This window comes from Hippocampus zosterae, chromosome 4 (assembly GCF_025434085.1).
Source record: "Hippocampus zosterae strain Florida chromosome 4, ASM2543408v3, whole genome shotgun sequence".
NCBI lineage: Eukaryota > Metazoa > Chordata > Actinopteri > Syngnathiformes > Syngnathidae > Hippocampus > Hippocampus zosterae.
The window spans coordinates 17,119,023-17,140,954 of NC_067454.1; positions in this window are offsets into that span (position 1 = coordinate 17,119,023).

Below are 21,932 nucleotides of genomic sequence, written 5' to 3' on the forward strand. Positions count from 1 at the left end.
CATTTAGTGTAATTGATATGTGCTATATATTGTATTGTTTAGGCCTGTTTGTTTGCTCTGCTGGCATTCAAGGCGAGTGGAGAGGCAAAGATTGATTTTCACCGCAGCTATTTCTGCTCTCACCACAGGTCACAGATAACTTGTCAACGCAGGTTTTGGGGGACGGTGTTAAATGCATCAAGGCTAAACTCTCTCGGGTGTCTGCAGGGGGGGACGGGGGGTGGGGGGGGCGTTGCAGTTTCATCTCTGCAAACGAACCTCTTGTTGCTCTTAGGTTGTACTGCGAGACAGATGTTTTATTCAACAAGTACGTGCAATGGAAGGATGTCCAAGCAAAACCTTCTTGAGTCAGTTGGCTTCTTTGTACAAAAACAAATAGAAGACAGTGTTTTGTCACAAGCCATACTGGTCTTGTTTCCCTTTGTGGCGTTAATACAAAAGGTAAGACAATCCACCATGATGCTCTTCTGCTAACGTTCAATTTAAACTTAAAAATAACAACTTGAAATATAGTAAGATATATATACAGCACATTTGCAGGACATACTGCACATACGTGCACATCGGAGGAAAAGGTTTTCAACATCCACCAGAAGATGACCAGAAAATGACTCCAGTTGCAATCTGTGAAGCTTTGGTAATGCCCAAGAGGGTTAAGGCAGTGCTGGAAAAGAATACTGGCCACACAAAATATTGACACCTCATGCCCAATTTGGACATTCTCACGTCAGAATGTGCTTTTATTTCAGGTGGCCGAGACATTAATAGCTGTTTGTTTAGTTATTTTGGGAAATGGGGTCGGGGTGGGGGGGGGGGGGGTATCAAGTCATCTACAGTAAACTCTCACTTTTCGTGGGGTCAGAGCAGTGAATAAATTCAATCGGTAATTTAACTGTGAAGTGATTCAAATTGTGTATATATATATATATATATATATATATATATATATATACTGCTTGGCTATAAGAGCAACCATAGAAGCCATGAGATACATTACCCACCATGGAAAAGACGGCTGGAGGCTAAGATCAAGGCGGCTCGGAAAGTTGTGAGTCAATTGACGGAGGCCCAGAGAGGTGTGATGAAAAGGCCGATACCCGAGAGTTACATCCAGATGACCATACCTGAAGCACTCGAAACTGCCAAACAAAGGCTCCTAGCCTTGTCCAGCCGCCTAAAGCGGTACACGAAAGAGAATGAGGCCAGACGAATAAACAGGCTGTTCGCAACACAACCTGCGTAAGTGTACACTCAGTGGCAGGGTCCTAACAACAGAGCTGACCCACCAAGACTGGAAACTGAAAGGTACTGGAAAGGCATATGGGAGAAGGAGGTTGCACATAACAGCAGTGCACAACGGCTGGTGACCCTGAGAGAGGAGCACAGAAACCTCCCTGAACAGAACCCAGTTACCATAACAGTGGCAGACATACAGGAAAGAGTCTCAGATATGAAGAACTGGACAGCACCAGGCCCGGACATGGTCCACACCTACTGGCTAAAGAAACTCACAGCACTCCATGAGCGCCTAGCAGTACAAATGAACCAGCTGCTGAGGGATGGGACTCACCCAGGATGGCTAACCGAATGATCCTGATCATGAAGGATCCCTCAAAGGGTGCGGTCCCATCCAACTATCGCCCAATAACCTGTCTCTCACCAACATGGAAGCTCATGTCAGGCATTGCGTCATTGCGGCTAAGATAAGTGGACACATGGATCAATACATGAGCTAAGCACAGAAGGGCATTGGTAGAGATAACAGAGGAGCCAAACATCAGCTGCTGGTTGACAGAACAGTCGCACAAGACTGCAGGTCCCGACGTACCAACCTGTGCACAGCCTGGATTGATTACAAGAAAGCCTATGACTCAATGCCAAATACATGGATCACTGAATGCTTGGAGTTGTATAAGGTGAACAGGACCCTAAGAGCCTTCGTTGCGAACTCGATGAGGATGTGGAAAACCACACTTGAAGCCAATGGCAAGCCACTTACCCAAGTGTCCATCAAATGTGGCATATACCAAGGTGATGCACTCTCCCCACTGCTGTTCTGCATAGGACTGAACCCCCTAAGCCAAGTAATCACCGAGACAGGCTATGGATACGGCCTCAGAAATGGAGCTACGATCAGTCACCTCCTCTAAATGGATGACATAAAGCTGGATGCTAAGAGCGAAAGGGACTTAGACTCCCTGATCCACACGACCAGGATCTACAGCAGCGACATCGGGATATCATTAGGGCTTGAGAAATGTGGTCGGATGGTGACTAAGAGAGGAAAGGTAGTCCGCACTCGGCTCTCAACGGCTCTCACTCCCTAAAGGAACAATAGCAGACATTGAGGACAGTTACAAGTACAGTGAAACCCCGCTATGCGACCACCTCATTTAAACGACCACCTTAAAAATACGACCGGTTTTGTACAGTCCCAAATAGAACGCCTATGTATTGTATTGTATTGAAACCCTAGAAATGAGACAACCCCGGAATTCAGAATTGCGACCGCGATATCCGGTCCCAGGAAGCTATCGCCTCATAATTGCGACCAGGTGTGAAAATGGCAGCAAGCAAGAAGAGAATTGATTTGACCCTACAACAGAAAATTGAAGTTATTCGAGCCAGTGAGCAGCCAGGATCGAGCCAGTGAACATTGGCTGAGCGGTTTGGAGTTGGAAAAACTCAAATCCAAACCCTTTTGAAGAAGAAACGGGAGCTCCTAGACGCATACCAAGCAAACGCTAGCTCTTCTAGAAAACGCCTGTGCTACCGAAGTGACTACGACGACGTGGACGAGCTAACTTGGCGATGGTTTCAGAAAGCACGCAGCCAGAATATCCCTATCAGCGTATAGATGATCCAGGAACAGGCACGAGAATACGCGAAGGAGCTTAAAAAGGACGAAGTCTTTAAAGCGTCCAACGGTTGGCTGGATCGTTTCAAAACAAGGCACAACATTGGAGGCGCTAAGCTGTCAGGAGAGCGAGCCAGCGGTGATATGTAGTTTTTTTTCTCTTGCCTTATACATACATAGACTATTCAAATGCTTAAATTTCTTTTGTGTACAATACAGTTGCATGTACAATCCATCATTTATTACTCATTGTGTGTACATGACGCTACAGTATATTGTTGCATGTGAGCCACATTACTTCTGCATTATCATTACTGCATGCCACTTCAGAAATCAGACCACCCCAAAAATAAGACCACCTTGAGCAGTAACATAGGTGGTCTTATTTCTGAGGTTACACTGTACCTCGGTATACCACAAGCCAATGGCAACCTCGAACTAGCAACAAGGAAAGCGGCTACGGCCAAATCCCTCCAGCGAGTCAGGCAAGTCCTGAGGAACCAAGTCAATGGCAAGAATAAGACCCGGGCAATAAACAGCTATGCCCTGCCAGTAATCAGATACCCTGCAGGAATAATAAGGTGGCCAAAGGAAGAGATTCAGACCACGGACGTCAGGACCCAAAAGCTCCTAACCATGCATGGAGGGTTCCATCCCAAATCCAGCACCCTGAGACTGGACGCAAGCCGAAAGGAAGGAGGCCGGGGACTAGTGAGTGTGAGAGCCACTGTCCAGAAGGAAACATCCAAGCTCCATGAATACATCAAGGAGAAGGCTCCAACGGATGACGTACTCAGAGAATGTCTCAGACAATGGGGAACAGTAGATGAGGCGCTGGAAGAGGGACAATCATGGGAGGACAAGCCCCTACACGGGATGTAACACTCGACAACAACTGAAGTGGCCGATCTCAAGAAGTCCTATCAGTGACTAAGGAGGGCTGGCCTGAAGGACAGCACAGAGGCACTCATCCTGGCTGCTCAGGAGCAGGCCCTGAGCACCAGAGCCATTGAGGCCCAGATATACCACACCAGACAAGACCCAAGGTGTAGGTTGTGCAAAGAGGCACCTGAGACGATCCAACACATAACTGCAGGGTGTAAGATGCTGGCAGGGAAAGCCTACATGGAACGCCATAACCAGGTGGCTGGCATAGTCTACCGAAACATCTGTGCGGAGTATGGGCTGGAAACCCCAAGGTCAAAATGGGAAACACCTCCGAAGGTGGTGGAGAATGACAGAGCGAAGATCCTGTGGGACTTCCAGATCCAGACTGACAAGATGGTAACGGAGAACCAACCAGATATCGTGATCATAGATAAAGGGCAGAGGAAAGCCGTTGTTGTGGATGTAACGGTCACAAATGATGGAAACATCAGAAAGAAGGAACACGAGAAACTCGAGTAATACCAAGGGCTCAGAGAGTAGCTGTAGAGAGCCTGGAAGGTAAAGGTGACAGTCGTGCCTCTGGTGGTCGGAGCACTCGGGGCAGTGACACCCAAACTAGATGAGTGGTTGCAATAGATCCCGGGAACAACATCGGACATCTCAGTCCAGAAATATGCAGTGCTGGGAACAGCAAGGGTACTGCGCAGAACCCTCAAGCTTCCTGGCCTCTGGTAGAGGACCCGAGCTGAATGAGGGACGGACACCACCCGAGGAATATATAAACCCACTATGGCTGCAAAACATTTATGTTACATTGGCTCATAAAGCATCAACACCATGTTTATAGCATGAAGGCAACCATGAACGCAGGTGACGTAAACCACTATTCAGTAGTTCAGCACATCTGGCTCATCGACATTGTCCATTAGCACTTTACACAACAGTATCAAGTCATCAAGCTCACTTGTTAACCCGTTTATATTTTTATTTTTTTCAAAAAGTGTAATTATGTCTTTCCTCACTGTGGATTATTGCCACGTTGCTCTTCTCCCTAGGATTCTTTAACATAAACTACCAACGATGATGAATATCCACATCGTGTCTGTTGTCAAAAGTATCAAAACGTCTTTGGAATTTGCCTGAAATCCATTTTAAATATCTACAAGGCGCTACTTTAATGGACTTCTTACATCAGCCTCTCATCGAGCATCACTCATACAGACCCAACTGTGCAGGAAATGACAGCGTCAAAGTTTGCCAAGCTTGATTCATAAGGGTGGGATGTTCCCTGAGCCTTTGTTGGGATCTTGCACCGAAGCTGAGCTCTTAAACCGCTCTTTGATTTGGGGGTAAATAAAGCAATCTATAAAGGAATGTATATTCCCTGACTGTCAAAGCGCAAATTGATGCCACTTGTTACAAAATGTTCAGTGCGTTTTTATCAGCATTTTTCCATAACACTGGATTAATGGGCCTCCGTTTGGAAGATAAACCGTGACATTGTTATTCCCCAACAACATGCTCCAACTCCAGTATCACTCATTAGATCTACAATAAATAATTGCTAACCTTTTGTAAACCAACATGTTCATCTCATCTTGTATTTCAGCAGGCAAAATGGATTCTGTTTGTCTGTTTGAAGCAGCCGATTGGAAAGAGATAAGAGATGGCACATTTGTTCTCCGCTGTGTTTATTTTATTGACACCCCTCCACCTGCAAAAGGAGATTATTTTATATTATATGTTATCACCTGAAAGGAAGAACATTTTTCAACTCATTGGTGCAGAAAAACACATGGGCCGGACCCAATGACTAAGAGGAGATTTATTTCCTACGTCTCTTTGACAACTAAGTGAAACTTAAGATGGAACAAAAACGAATTGAATTCACCAAGCTGGAACAACGTAAGCATTCGGATTGAACAATGACAGCCCTTCTAAACAAATAGCAGAAGCTTTTTTTCCCCCAGAGGCGACAGCAAACAGAGCAAAATGCCTGCAATTGAATGTGCTGAATGCGCCATCCCGCAAAAGAGCTGATCCCAAATCATGTGCTTAAAGGTTGCTGCTTGAGAGCCCAGGTGTCATGGATAATTCCTGCTCAGATAGCTCCAGTGCTCACTATCTCACCCCACTCGCTCTCTGCTAGCTTAGCTTTACCTCTGTCTAACAGGCCAACTGCTATCCTATTGATCCCCAACCCACTCCTCAAGACACAAACACACAAGCCCCCTCCGCAGGCCCAGTCTCGAGAGTCGAAACTTGTGGTCGATGGGAACAGGCCAGACTCCCCACTGAGGGGCGATTGGGATTTCACAAAGTTAAACACTTCTCAAGCACGAAATTCCAGCCTGGGCAGCAGAGTGGGGATTTTTGTCCTCATCCCAATCCTCACACTCGTCTCATCAGAGGGTCAGCCCCATCATCATCATCCCCAACATCATCATCAAAGTCTTCCACTTGGCTTCCGGAATCCGAATCCGACACATCTTTATTGGCCAATTATGTAGAACACACAAGAAATGTATCTCCGCTCGGTGTTGCCATTCACTCTGGCCTAGATGGATTCACATTTGGAGAGTTCCTGGAAGGGGTGAAAGGTGCAGCACAAGATGACAGTTCATCAAGGAAAGGTATAAAAGTACCGTAATGCTCCGGAATAAATACAATTATCTTTAATTTGGTGATCAGACCCAATGTACAATCTGAAACCATCCAATTTCAAACTGGGGTTTCGCAAACTCATTTCCAATTTATGCATGTTTTTTCGAATTTGTTTTAATGTACCGGTACAGTGGAGCCCGCTAGTCACTGGTGACAGGGACCAGACTGGCCCGCGAAGAGCAAAAATCCATGTATAACTGATGCCCACTCATCTGCATTGGGAAGAAAAAAAAATGACTATATCATAGTGAACAGTTTTCATTTACTTACTTGACTACATTTCATTCTATAGAACAGACAATATGTTTTTTACTTCCATTATTTCATATTGGAAAATGTGTATTATAAATACAAACAAGCTCATTCGGTGTCCCTGAAGGGTTTATATTTGGCCTTCATGTTAATTTCGTTCATCATTAGCAGTACGTAGTATGCATGTGTATGCATGTACAGTATGTACGTATGTATATATGTGCAGTATTTTTTGCACGCTAAGTCACACTTTGTTTTCATAGTTTGGCTGGTCCTGCAACTTAAGGTGTGACTTATCCATATTAAATTGGACCTTTTCTGAATAATTTTGATGCATCACCACTGATGGCCAGAAGTAGTGGAGTAGCACTACAGATGACGAAAAAGAAGAAGAACAACAACAAAAATAAGCTGAGGATGTTAGAGAAGGTATTTGCGAAACCTCACATGAGAGCAGAAGTAAAAATGGAAGCAAAAGAAGAAGCAGTGTTTATCACAACGAATGTGTGACGTTTCGCTAGTTTTGCGACAGGATTCGAGTTTACGTAATCCATTTTAAACTAAAAACCAAAACGTTTCCGTAGTGAGAAGCAAATATTTTGTTTAACTGGAAATCGATTGGCAACATAAGCTGCGTTTAGAAAAATACTCTGATGCCCTGACACCACTGAGAGTGTGTGTTTGTTGAGAAAGCGTGTGCTCCCTGCCATGAATTTCCAAATGCAGCCTATGTTATAAATCAATCAGCAGCTCGTGCATGAACACTTTTCTTCCATCTGTACTGCCTGACGCACTGGGCCCAGGCACTCTTTTTGGGGTGCGCTTTGAGCAACCAAATGTCCCATTTGAACTACACAAATGAAGCAGTGCATGCGAGAAGCCGATTTCCAAACACACCAACGACTATGGAACTGGTAATGCGGGCATGTGTAAACTACCATGTAACTGAGACTTATAGTCGGAAATATACGGTTTGCATGGATTTATTATTGATTTTTATTTCGATGGTATGCATCACTTTGTTTCAGTGTGCAGTTGGGGTTGTTTTTTCTTTTAGACTGCTATTTAAATAAAGTTGAGTTGTATTGCGTTTATAACTTCCAATTTAGCTTAATCTAACTGGTCAAAGATGTTTCAGTAATGTAACTTTGAAGGCACTCCAGTGGTGTAAAAATTGCCATCCAATCAAACCAGTCACATAGTTCATATGAATGTATGTATGTGTTTAAAGAAAAATGTCATTATAATTTTCAAGACGTATCCTTTAACAACACATTTAAAACAACCAAAATATAAGATTTTGCCCTCAGTATGATCCAGTGTAATTCTACACAACTGTAAACTACAAACACCGTAACAAATGCAGTTTCAGCTATCAATGCATCAATTGTAAGCACTGTCCACGCGGGGTTGATTGACTAAAGATTCTTCGTAGTTGACTATAACATGATGAAAGTCGAGTCAAAGGCGATTGATTTATGAGGTAATTGATATTTTTTTCAACCTAATACAGTGGTCAGCCTTTTTTGTGCCATGGATCGGTTTTGCTAATCTAATCACTAGTCGGCTAATCAGTTCAAACCCTACTTTCCACAGAATGCATAGGAAGTAGGAGGGTGTCTTGAGTATGTGCATCATTGTGCTCGAGAGGGCGGTCAGTATTAGTTTTTTTTTTTTTTGAAAGAAAGAAAGAAATTCGTTAGCATCAGCGGCTTAATGAATCAGGATATTTCCTGGATCCCTAATGGAATCAGCCCATCCCTGACCCTCTGTCCTTATCTGTTCATTACGGCAACACAACCTGGAGCGGGGCTATTTAAGGTCATATCGGCTCAACAAAAAGCGCCCCATGTTTACAAGCACAAGACAAGCACATTACGCCCAAACAATGCAACACTGCCTCCAATCCTGTGCTCCCTTTCACTCACAACACAGCAACCCCTCAGGGTTAGCAGACCTTCCTTCATGTTCAAAGATTATCTGTTAATCCAAAATGTGCAGGAGCATGAGATGACAACGAGGGGACCGCACTCCGGGGGAGGGAGAGATGCATGGCTTTATTTGTTTGTTGGCTCGCTTATTAATCCATTGGAACGCAATGCATTTTACCCTCCTTCCCAGACACGTGTAAATGTTTTCGAGCCGTTAAATGAAAGACGAATTCTTCAATGGATAGCATGTAAAAGTATTAATTGTAAAGACCATTATTTGGTGTCCGTGAGGCTGAATCAGTTTAGCCACTCCATTCCGCCATTTGCATACAAAATGCTTTATTTTGGCAATCAATGAAAGTGCTCCACTGTATGTGCGGCTTATCACATGCTTGCAGGAAATGGATTCCTTAGCCATCTCGTTAAATTCTGTTGATGCAGAACAATTTGAAACATGGCACAGGCGGCAATGACATTTAAAGATGCCTCGGCTTAATTATATTTTGCAAACATTTGGGGATGTTTGTCCTCTGGGATAAAGTGCCGCCACTACAAAGTTAACTTGTTAATAATTCAAAACCAATCTCTCTTTTTTGTTGAGCACCATCATTATCTTGTGTTAGCGCTGGTTAAGGACATTCAAGGTGCCACAAACACACTGGGGAAACATGCTGAGCTTGAAGATGGAGCACAATGACTTTAGCAAAAAGAACAAATTAATCCAAGTCTTTTGTATCGCATGTGTCACGTTCCGTGCCTGCCTGCAGGGGGCGGGCTTTCTTTTCCCCGACTGCACACCTGTTGTTAATTTCGGGCTGATCACCTGCCTTTATCAAGCGACTCCGGCAGTCATCTCACTGCCGGAGAATTCCATGCCGTGCCATATTGCACCCGCGCTCGATCTCGCTATTGTCAATTGACCAGTTGCCTTTTTGCCTTACGGCCGTTATTCGCGTTTTGCTCCTAGATTTTGTATTGCTCTTATTTCCGCCAAATTCAGGTCCTCCTCGCGTCGTGTTGTTTTCCGCGAGCGTTTTCTGTTAGAGTACCCTTCTTGTTATTTCCTGGTCCTTATTTGACCAGCGTTTTGTGTTACCGTTTTTCCCTGTCGGGCTCTTTCTGTTCTTTTTTGTCATTAAAGACACTTTTTTCGTTGACAAGATTTTTTCGTTGTCTGTTCTCCGGGGATCCAACCTTTATTTCATTTGTTCTGCACGAAGCGATAGCTATCGCTTCGGACAGAACGTGACAGAATTCTCCGGCCACCATGGATCCCGCAGATGTCGAAAAAATATTGTCCGCTCTTGCACGACAAGAGCAACAGATGAGTCAGCAGGGCCAAGCCATTTCGGAACTCCGAGGCGCGGTCTCCATGCTGGCTCATCGGCTCGACGATTACGAGCCTCGTCTAACACGGGTGGAGGAACGGAGACCCCATTCCTCCGGGGCCCATCCAGCCACCCCGGAAGCGTTCCCCTCTCATACCATTATGTCGAGGGAACCATCGCTTCCACACCCCCCTCGCTATGGGGGTGAGCATGGGCAGTGTGGTCACTTCCTTCACCAGTGCTCACTCGTATTCGACCAACAGCCGTCTGCCTACGCTAATGATGCTGCCAAAGTGGCCTATATCATGAGTTTGTTAACAGGTCCGGCGGCGTCATGGGCGATTGCGACCAGCGAATCCAAGCCGAGTCTCCGATCATCGTTCCCTGAATTCGTGACAGCCTTTCGCCGGGTGTTCCACCATCCCGTGCGGGGCCGAGAGGCAGAGGGTCGGCTACTTGCCCTCCATCAGGGAAGACGATCGGTCGCCGACTACTCGATCGAGTTCCGGATTCTGGCAGCACAGAGCGGATACGATGATCGAGCATTGTGTGGACTGTTTCGACGCGGCCTGAACTCTCAGCTCAAGGACGAGCTGGCGACCCGCGACCACAGCACCGACCTGGAGGAGCTGATTGACCTCGCTCTCCTCATGGACAATCGCTTGAGGGAGCGGGGCCGGGAGCGTGGGGGAGATCGTTTCCCGTATCGACGCTCTCCATATCGTGAGGAACATCGGGGAGTATTCCGGGAGACGGCACCCGCGGCGGAACCTATGCAGCTGGGTGGCAAGGACGTTGGCGGAGAGGAAGGAAGTCGCCGTGCCAGCCGTCGAACGACCAGAGACAACACCCAAACCTCTCCTCACGCCACAACCAGTCTTCCGGGATCATCTTTTCACGTCTACCCCGAGTACTGTGAGTCACGATCCCGCGCGTTAACCCCCGAGCCTAGACAAGCCGACGCGCGATCGGGACACCCCAACAGACTGGAACTTGAGGGGGAGATATTTGGTGATTCCCGGTCGAGGCGGGTTCGGGCCCTGGTAGACTCAGGAGCAGACGATTGTCTGATGGACACCGAGCTCGCATCCGAGTTGGGTTGTTTCTTGGAGGAGCTTATTGATAGAAAGCGGGTTCGCGATCTCGATGGGCGCCTCCTGGCGGTCGTTACGCACAGAACGGAGCCATTGAAACTGCAACTTTCGGGTAACCATGTCGAGCATCGGCGTTTTCTGGTAATGCGGTCCCGCAACGCTCCTATTATCCTTGGGTTACCCTGGCTCAGGGTACACAACCCCGTAATTTCCTGGGCGCGCCCAGCAATAGATAGTTGGAGTCCGTACTGTTATCAGCACTGTTTACAGTCAGCCGTCGGGGGGTATAAACGCGTCACACCCCCCGAGGATATCTGCCTTGACGGAGTGCCGGATTGCTATCGGGACCTCAAGGGGGCTTTTAGCGAGGACCGCGCGCGCTCCTTACCTCCACACCGCCCCTATGATTGCGCAATAGACCTGCAGGCGGGCGCTCCGTTGCCGACCTCGAGGCTGTATCAGGTGTCTCGGCCTGAACGCGAGGCGTTGACGGAGTACATTAACAGCTCGCTCGCCGCAGGTCTCATTAGACCTTCGCGTTCACCGTTAGGGGCGGGGGTTTTTTTCGTGGGAAAGAAGGACAAGTCCCTGCGACCCTGCGTCGACTATCGTGGGTTAAACGAGATAACCATAAAGAATAAATACCCACTACCTTTGTTAGATTCCGCCTTCGCCCCATTGCAATCCGCCACCGTTTTCTCCAAGTTAGATTTGCGCAGCGCTTATCACTTGGTCCGTATCAGAGAGGGAGATGAATGGAAGACCGCTTTCAAGACCCCTCTAGGCCATTTCGAGTACTTAGTGATGCCTTTCGGCCTCACTAACGCTCCTGCCGTCTTCCAAAACCTCATAAATGACGTGCTAAGAGACATGATCAACATCTTCTGTTTTGTCTACTTGGACGATATATTGATTTTCTCCCGGTCGTTACAGGAGCACAAGCAACATGTTAGGCGGGTGCTACAGCGCCTATTAGAAAACCGGCTCTTCGTCAAGGCAGAGAAGTGTGAATTCCATGTTCCCGTAATCTCCTTTCTGGGGTTTATCATTGAGCGGGGTAGGTTACGAGCAGACCCCATCAAGACACAGGCAGTCACGAACTGGCCGGTTCCCACTAATCGCAAAGAACTGCAGCGTTTCCTGGGGTTTGCCAATTTCTATAGACGGTTTATCCGGGCCTATAGCCAGAAGGCGCTCCCCTTGACCCGCCTGACGTCTATTAAGACCCCGTTCAAGTGGGATTCCACCGCGGACGCTGCGTTCGCAGACTTAAAGGCGGCGTTTACCAGTCCCCCTGTACTCCAACATCCTGACCCTGATCTTCCCTTTATTGTAGAGGTGGACGCCTCGGATTCAGGGGTGGGGGCGGTGCTGTCTCAACGCTCGCCCATCGACCAGAAGCTGCACCCCTGCGCCTTCTTCTCTCGTCGACTCACAGCGGCCGAATCCAACTACGACGTGGGCAACCGCGAACTGTTAGCTGTTGTCTCCGCTTTGCAGGAGTGGCGGCACTGGCTCGAGGGGGCAAAGGAACCTTTTACTGTTTACACCGACCACAAGAACCTTGCTTACCTCCGTACCGCCAAGAGACTAAACCCCCGTCAGGCCCGGTGGGCCTTGTTTCTCACCAGGTTCGACTTTATTCTCACCTACTCCCCCGGGTCGAAGAACACCAAGCCCGACGCCCTCTCCCGTCTCCACGACCCCACGGGAGGGGACCGGCCCCCGGAAACCATCCTCCCGGCTCAGTGCATCGTGGGGGTCGTCCAGTGGGAGGTTGAGCAGCGGATCCAGACTGCCCTGGAGGGGGTTCAGGTGCCGGCGGGGTGTCCGGCGGGGAGACTGTTCGTGCCTCCGTCCCTGCGCTCGGAGGTCCTGCAGTGGGGACATGGGTCCAAGGGGGCATGCCATCCGGGGGTGAACCGGACGGTGCAACTCGTCGCCCAGCGGTTCTGGTGGCCGGAGCTCCGGAGCGACGTGACGGAGTTCGTCAGGGCCTGCACCTCCTGCGCATGCGGCAAGTCTTCCCGTCAACCTCCGGCGGGATTGCTCCAACCGTTGCCCGTTCCGCCACGCCCCTGGTCCCACATCGCTCTGGACTTCGTTACGGGCCTTCCCCCCTCCCGGGGCCGTACGGTCGTGCTCACGATCGTGGACCGCTTCTCCAAGGCGGCTCATTTTGTGCCCTTGTCCAGGTTACCGTCGGCGCTGGAGACCGCCGACCTCCTGGTCGAACACGTTTTCCGCCTCCACGGCATTCCGACGGACATTGTGTCTGATCGGGGGCCCCAGTTCGTGTCTCGCGTCTGGAAGCGGTTCTGCCGGTCCCTCGCAGCCACTGCCAGCCTGACCTCCGGCTACCACCCCCAGTCTAACGGACAGGCGGAGCGCGCCAACCAGGATCTGGGGGCGGCCCTCCGCTGTGTGTGTCTCCACCGTCCCGCATCATGGGTCGACCACTTACCATGGGTGGAGTATGCGCACAACACCCTCGTCTCCTCCGCAACCGGCCGGTCACCGTTCATGTCTGCCTACGGCTACCAGCCGCCGCTGTTCCCGTCACAGGAGGGGCAGGTGGAGGTCCCTTCCGTCCAGCATCATCTCAAACGGGCCCATCGTGTGTGGAGGGAGGCCCGGGCGGCATTGTCCCGCACGGCGTCCCGGAATCGTCAAATCGCGGATCGTCGTCGGCGCCCGGCCCCCTCCTATCTGGTGGGGCAGAAGGTATGGCTGGCTACTCGAGACCTTCGCCTGGCCGGCTCCTCGGCGAAACTGGGTCCTCGATTCACTGGTCCCTTCGAGGTTGAGGCCGTCATCAACCCGGCCGCTGTCAGGCTCCGTCTACCTCCTACCATGAAGGTCCATCCCGTCTTCCACGTCTCCCTTCTCAAACCCGTCTCTTCCAGTGACTTGGCTCCTCCTCCCACGCCGCCGCCCCCTCCACGGGTCGTCGACGGTGACCCGGTGTACACGGTTCGTGCCATCCTGGACTCTCGGCGCAGGGGCAAGGGCTTCCAATACCTGGTCGATTGGGAGGGCTACGGGCCTGAGGAGCGGCAGTGGGTGCCTCGCTCCTGGATCCTTGACCCGTCCCTTCTGCGCGACTTCCACACCGCTCACCCTTCCAAACCGGGAGGTCCGCCGGGAGGCGTCCGTTGAGGGGGGGGTACTGTCACGTTCCGTGCCTGCCTGCAGGGGGCGGGCTTTCTTTTCCCCGACTGCACACCTGTTGTTAATTTCGGGCTGATCACCTGCCTTTATCAAGCGACTCCGGCAGTCATCTCACTGCCGGAGAATTCCATGCCGTGCCATATTGCACCCGCGCTCGATCTCGCTATTGTCAATTGACCAGTTGCCTTTTTGCCTTACGGCCGTTATTCGCGTTTTGCTCCTAGATTTTGTATTGCTCTTATTTCCGCCAAATTCAGGTCCTCCTCGCGTCGTGTTGTTTTCCGCGAGCGTTTTCTGTTAGAGTACCCTTCTTGTTATTTCCTGGTCCTTATTTGACCAGCGTTTTGTGTTACCGTTTTTCCCTGTCGGGCTCTTTCTGTTCTTTTTTGTCATTAAAGACACTTTTTTCGTTGACAAGATTTTTTCGTTGTCTGTTCTCCGGGGATCCAACCTTTATTTCATTTGTTCTGCACGAAGCGATAGCTATCGCTTCGGACAGAACGTGACAGCATGTTTCGGCCAATTGAGAAGGGTCAAAGACACGCAAGAACACATTAAACCGAGTGCTATGGTAAAAACGGACTTAATCATATTTGGGGCGGTTTTACACAATATTCCATGGACACTCACGACACACACTCTCAGCAGGCCTTGCCAGCACACCATTTCTTCATTGGCTCGCTCAGTTGCCACGACAACATATGGAAAACAATGGCAGTTTTGTCAAATGGTAAACATGATTGGAAAAGGTCAACAAACCTGGCCCTAATCATGTGTATACAGTCATACAATTTGGACTGCATTTGATGATTTGACCTGGATTGATGCTAACACTAACACTAACACGAACACAGTGTAATTCTCCTTGTTTTATGTTTAGTTTGACAATAAATGTCAAGTGGGACTGACATTAAATAGCTTTTATGAATTGTTCATTTGCCACACTGCTGCTTTTTGTGTAGTGACTGACAACTAATAATGGCTTAGGAACATATAATAAATTATCAGTTGCATAAAAATTCTGATACGACCTCACACATTTTTTATAACTCTATCCTCAAAGTTGCTGAGTTTTGATTGGAATTGTCCAAATGTATTAATTGAATAATATGCTCATTACTGGGCTGTTTATTGATGTCAAAGGGGTCTTAGTTTGATAAGTTTACTTTTGTAATTAGAGGGCTCCAAATTTTCAATATCTCTGTGAATCATCATCTTTGCAAAGTTTGTTGCACCACATTTTCGTATGTCATGCAGGTGTTCCTAAAGCTGTGGCCAGTGTGCATATTGTCGTTTTGCTTCCTTGTCTCCTTTGAACTCCCATTGAGTTTGCCATTAAAATATGTCCCTAATATTAATTTGGTTGATGACATTTTTTTTCATTACAGTCCACAAATGCAAGACAAATTTAAATGGCATCCCTCGGTGACAGGCTGTATGCTGCTGATGCTCATAAATTACCGACAGAGTGCTGACAGGCAAGCATACAAGTTTAAAAAGAAAAAAAATTTTCAAGGTCTGGACGCCATAAAGCATTTCTTTAGCCCATTAATCCACCTCATTCACTTTTTTTGCAAACATCTTTTTCCCATCAATATACGGGTTCATATTTGTGACAGCGTGTCCTTCAGGACTCTCAATATCATCAAAAAGAGGGGGAAAAAATTAAAGGCTCCTCAAAATATATACGTAAGGAGTATATTGATTTAATATAGTTCCATAAGCCCTTGCACCAACACTCGACATGCAATTTGGAAATAAATTGGCTGATTTAGATAGAGGCATGGAGAGGGGGGGCTGTGTGTAATGATGTAAACCTGATCCGCTACTGTTGAGTAAGGTCACATTGCACAACAAATCACTTGCATGAAGAGGGAACGAAAACCATTTCTTTTCCTAAAATGTCATTTTGTTTGGGGAAGGTGTGCTGACGGCGCTGATTGCCACATATGTGAATCCATTCCTCTCCTGGAGGTGCTTGAGTGCTTTCGAAAAGTCAATCTTATATTTTGCTCTTAGCATAATAATCAGACTTTGATCTTGAGAATAACAGAATCCCTTTTACTGCTAGCAGACGATAGAACGTAGGCCGCAATTGACTCATGTGTTTGGTTTAGTCGCAGCAATAGTTGATTTAGTTTTTTTTTAAGCAGCACAATCTAAAGTGTTTTAATTGAGCCCGATGAAGAATAATTAAGTAATTAAGGGCTTGATAGGAGAGAGACATGGTAAATACCTTGAGGGCAAGAACTGGTATTAGTAATATGCAACACAGGGTGCGGCGTGCATGGAGCGTACCTGCAGAACGGCACCAGTGAGACAAGAGAAAGCATCAAACGCACCAAACTAAATATGGCAACATCCTGTGACTATGCATGTGGTCAAATTCAAAAGCGAGCACAATGTGTTAAACTGCTCCCTTGAGATTCCTTCCTTCCGTGACCGTGCGTAACACAAAGCACTTGGATCAGAAATCATCCATCCACATTGCAATAAATGGAAATTACTTTAAACCGTTCCACCCCCCCCAAAAAAAAATATTATATATATATATATATATATATATATATATATATATATATATATTGTACATATGTATTTGAATAAGGGAAATAGCACACTCTAATATGTACTTAAAAATAGAGTATTAACATTCACTCTGAAAACATCTGTGTCAAAAGTATCCCCAATTGTCTTAAATAGCTAATACGGTGTTGGTCGCAAAAGGTACCAAGCCAATGCTTGGTTATTTGCACCCAGCATTTTAGGTGGAGGATTTGACCCAGCATGTGGCTTCAAAATGTTGAACAAGAGTTTTTTAAAAATAATACAATTATCAGAAAAGCAGTGATTACAAATAACACTCATTTTATTATTAACAGTGTGTATGCAGGAGGAGTAGCAACTTGAGATCCTTCCCGATGCAACCAACCCATTTTCTTTGGATGGATTGTTCACACAAAACTGTTTTATGTAATCAGGGATATACGGTAATTCCGGAACTTTCCTTTCTTCAGCTACTTGGGCCACATGAGGCTCACATCCGGATCACCCATCGTTTACCATATTACAGGCAAAACTGGCCCAAATATCTTTAACAAAGGTGGGTCACGTGTGGTATGTGCAATATTAGCCTTACATCCAACTGTTTGGTTCTACTTTTATTCAAACTGAACAGAAGAAGTCCAGGGACAAACCCTTGAGGGACCCCACGTGCCATATCTTTCACCCAAATTTCCAAACTGTTCAACAATATGTTATGATCAATTGTATCAAAATGATCACTTGTATCAAAAACAGTTCTCGCCTGCATTTACCCCTCAAGGGACCCGACTGGACATGATGTCCCTGCAAGTTTGTGTTTGCAAGTCAAAGCAAAAATAACAATAATAAAATCAGCAGAATGACAGCTTGTATCTCGATAAACTCAACACTCAACATTTTAAGCCACAAGGCACTCGTGTGCTTCCTCTCATAGTTGTGCCTTATTTTAGTAATGGCACAGCTTGATATGTACTTTGGTCTTTTAAAGAGAAAGACTAAAGTCTTATATAAACAAAAATCCAATTAGAGGAGCAGAGTGGAAGTGCTTTTTGAGCCAGTTAACAATTGAGGCGACTGTTACAACAAGGAAATTACCATACTGACATTTTATCGTTAAAATAGGACCAAAAAAAGTTTGTGTCAAATGCTGCAGCATGACCAACTTACTTTGGAATTGTTCCTGGTGCCAAATGTTCCCCAACAGTGGTATATGCTTTATTCAACATAGAGCAATAATCGCTCTTGGCATCTTATGCTGCCTGGCAGCGATAATCTATAATCCATTCACCCAGAGAGGGTACACAAATGCATATTTGTTTCGTCGGATTAAAAGATTATAGCGACAGTATGGCATGGCCAATAATAATAATTCATCTATGCCAGCTGTGACTGAATTTTCCTCACAATTGCTGCTTTTTCGGAATTTTTGTCTGAATGCAACCGCAGTATAAACTGTCAATTTACCTTGAAACTAAATCACATTGACATTGCATCACCTTATAATAGAATTAAACAGTCGCCTAAAAATAAAGAGACCAGCCAGAACATGGAACTGTCGAGTTGTCAGAGCCCGCACTCGTTGTACACTTCACAACGCAGTGTTTATTCCAATACCTAATATCATAGCACAGACACATTTTAGAAGCATTAGTCTCCCACACCGTACAAGTGCCAAGCACCAGTCCTGATCCGCTCATCACCGAGCTTTGCAGGAGCCTGATAACGATCCTGATCATTTAAATCGGGTGTATTGGAGGAGGGAAACATCTAAAACATGCAGGAAAGTGGCCAAGACCGGAGTTTGACACCTGTGACTCACGGTATATCTCACGAAAGGGAGAATACCGCTCCCATTTTTGTAAATATTATGTTACAACACCGACATAACACTTTGCTACAACGTAAGGTACTAAGGTAAGGCTTGTATACTATCCCTGAAAGAAAAAAAAAAAAACAATCAACGCACAGCCATTATTGTCTAAACTGCTGGCGACAAAAGTGAGTGCACCCCTTTTGTGAAAATATCCAAATTGCACTCAGTCATTTTCCCTTCCGGGTTTAATATGTGTCGCTCGTGTTTCAAAGCCGCAGGTGTGAATGGGGAGCAGGTGTGTTACCTTTCGGACTCTGGTGAACACCATGGCCAAGAGGATCAAGGCAGTGCACTGAAATAATGGTGACCACACAAACTATTGACACCGAGGGCACAATGTGGACATTTTAGGGCTGTGTTCATTTTTTGTTGCCAGCAGTTTAGACATTAATAGCGGCGTTGAGTTATTCTGCGCTTTTACGAGCTGCACGTTGACTCCTTTATGTTGAAGCAAAGTGTCGTTTCTTCAATATTGTTCTATGAAAAGATCTTTTAAAATATTGAGCAACAACTTTAAGAGATCTTCTCACGTTTGTGAGATACTGTATATTTAGTGACTTGGCTTTGGCTTTTAGCCAGATTTTTTATCACACATGATGTTTACCACTGTTCATTTTCATCTAAACTGTGGTTTAAAAGCATTATACACTTCTGTTTCTTAATACTTCAGAACAAAGATCATGCTTTGATGGAAAATCAAAAGAAATTGGATAACTTTCAATTGTTTTATTTATTTAATTTATTTATTTATTTTGCAGTTTATAAATCAGCGACAGTAGAGCCCTGGCCTGCCCGTCCGTCTCGTGGTCAGCAAATGAAGCTGTCACATGAAGGTCACCAGTTCATGGTCCCAGATTAAAATGGTCAGCAGGCATTGCTTGAGTGAAATGAAATCCCGCTTCGCTGCAGAAATCAGACGCCAATAGAATTGAGTGTCCTCCTGGTACGAAAGCTTTACTATCATGAGCTGTCGATGTCACAACCAGCCCTGCAGCCACCTTGAGTAGCACAGTATTGATCTTGATACGGGATGTATAAAAAAGAAACTAAACCATTCTCTGGTGTGAATGGTTTAGTTATTTGCTACTCCTCTTACTGCTAACTATAGAGATAAGTGGGTTGTTGTTGTTTTTTTAAATTTTTGATTTATTTTGCCTTGTTTAACTTCCCAAAATTTAACATAGCGTTATTTTCAACCAAATGTTGAAATCTGACAGTCATGTGGAAATTACATTCCACAATTTACTGTATTCTCCACACTAAAAGGCGCACCTTCAATGAATGGCCCATTTTGTAATAGTTTTTCATACTGTATATTGGACGCACCGCTTTATAAGACACAATCTACAATGCATACACTAGATGGAGCTATGCTCAAGGAAATGCCAAGAGAACACTACACTACAGACTGATTTATATAGCGACGATCAGATGTCAGTAAAACTTATTTAATAAAGCAGTAACACAGTTCACTTAACCAACAGCAAGTTATAACATTGACTCGTTAATGTTGAACTCTCTTGCCTCTGCTTTATTTCCGCGTTCAACTGCGAAACCGATCTCCTTAAGTTTGAACTCTGCATTGTAAACATGTCTAGCAAGGAGCCATTTTGGGGTTGACTTATTACCGTAATGGCATCGGATTTTAAGGCGCGCTGTGAGCTTCTAAGAAAATGGAAGGCTTTTAGTGCGGAAAATACGATATGTTCCATAGTTAGGTTGAAACACAAAATACATTGAAACGCTAATGATTTTTGAGGGGCACTCCAATATTTGTACTTATATCTACTAATATATCATCATGTCATTTCTGCATGCCTCAAATCAGACATCATCATTTTAGTACTAAGATCATTTCCACGAAGATCTATGAGGCATGTGAAAAGTAACAAATGTATCCATTTGGGAGAAGCAATCCTAGTGACAGATCTATATCAGTAAAAAATATTTCTGAAAGTTTTGTCCCCTTGATCTGTATTCCCAACACCTTTCGATTCTTGATAAGTATTCTTTGAAAAAATACACGTGGGGGTTTTCGTCTCCACCTTGGTCTTTGCTAATAAGTCCCCAAGGTCCAACCTACTTGACCTTTGTGCCTTTGGCATTAAATGAAAGGCCTAACCAGAGCTGACATGCCTTTAAAAATGTCCATCACTGGAAAAATGCCTAAACTGCCATGCTAGGGAAATTATTTTAATTCCTAATTCTAGTCTTACATGGATTATTATAATTTTACATTAGCATCTGCTTGGACTAATATACACATATGTTTTTTTTGGCAGTCCAAATTTATAAACTTCCTTTCAGCAACACACAATCTAGTCAAGTCCAACACTGCAGTGCTCTGTGTTGTGAGATCATCTGTTGTGCCGCGGCAAATGATCCAGTTTTGCTTAAGAATTTGAATTTGTGCATTTGTGAGTAAATTGAGATGAGAGCATCTCAGAGTCATTGTGCTTGTATCTATTTTTGATGACATTGGTGATGTAACATGGGATATTTCTAATCCAAAGTAGTTTGGCACCAGAAAAGTTGTGAATCTACAACGGAGGACACCACAACAATAGATATTAGCATCTCAATTTGGTCCATTATGATCAGACTATTATTGACTACTGTATTCCAAATAGTAAATATTAAATCCCATTTGAAATTTAACAGGAATTAGTGAGAATCTTTGTAAATGACAACAAATAAAATAATAATAATAATAATAATAACTGACAGTAGGGCGGGCCGGGTAGTCGAGTGGTTAGCACGTCGGCTTCACTACCCAGAGGTACTGGGTTCGATTCCAGCTCCGGCCTCCCTGTGTGGAGTTTGCATGTTCTCCCCGGGCCAGCGTGGGTTTTCTCCGGGTACTTCGGTTTCCTCCCACGTTCCAAAAACATGCGTGGCAGGCTAATTGGACACTCTAAATTGTCCCTAGGTGTGAGTGTGAGCGTGGATGGTTGTTCGTCTCTGTGTGCCCTGCGATTGGCTGGCAACTGATTCAGGGTGTCCCCCGCCTACTGCTCGAAGACAGCTGGGATAGGCTCCAACACCCCCCGTAACCCTAGTGAGGATCAAGCGGTTTGGAAGATGAATGAATGAATGAATGAATAATTGACAGTGAATTATATTGGGTTTGAATGTTTAGATTTGTATTAAAGTTTCAACCATACCTTCTGGTGCTAGCAGAGACACCACAACTGGGCAGGACCCCCGAGCAATTGCCCTCGGCCCCTAGCTGAAGGGGCCCTGTGAGGCCTATCCCATAAATGTCCAAACAACAGCCCTGCTTTGGACACCCGACAACAACCTTGAATCTCCACCAAAGGGCCTCCTTCC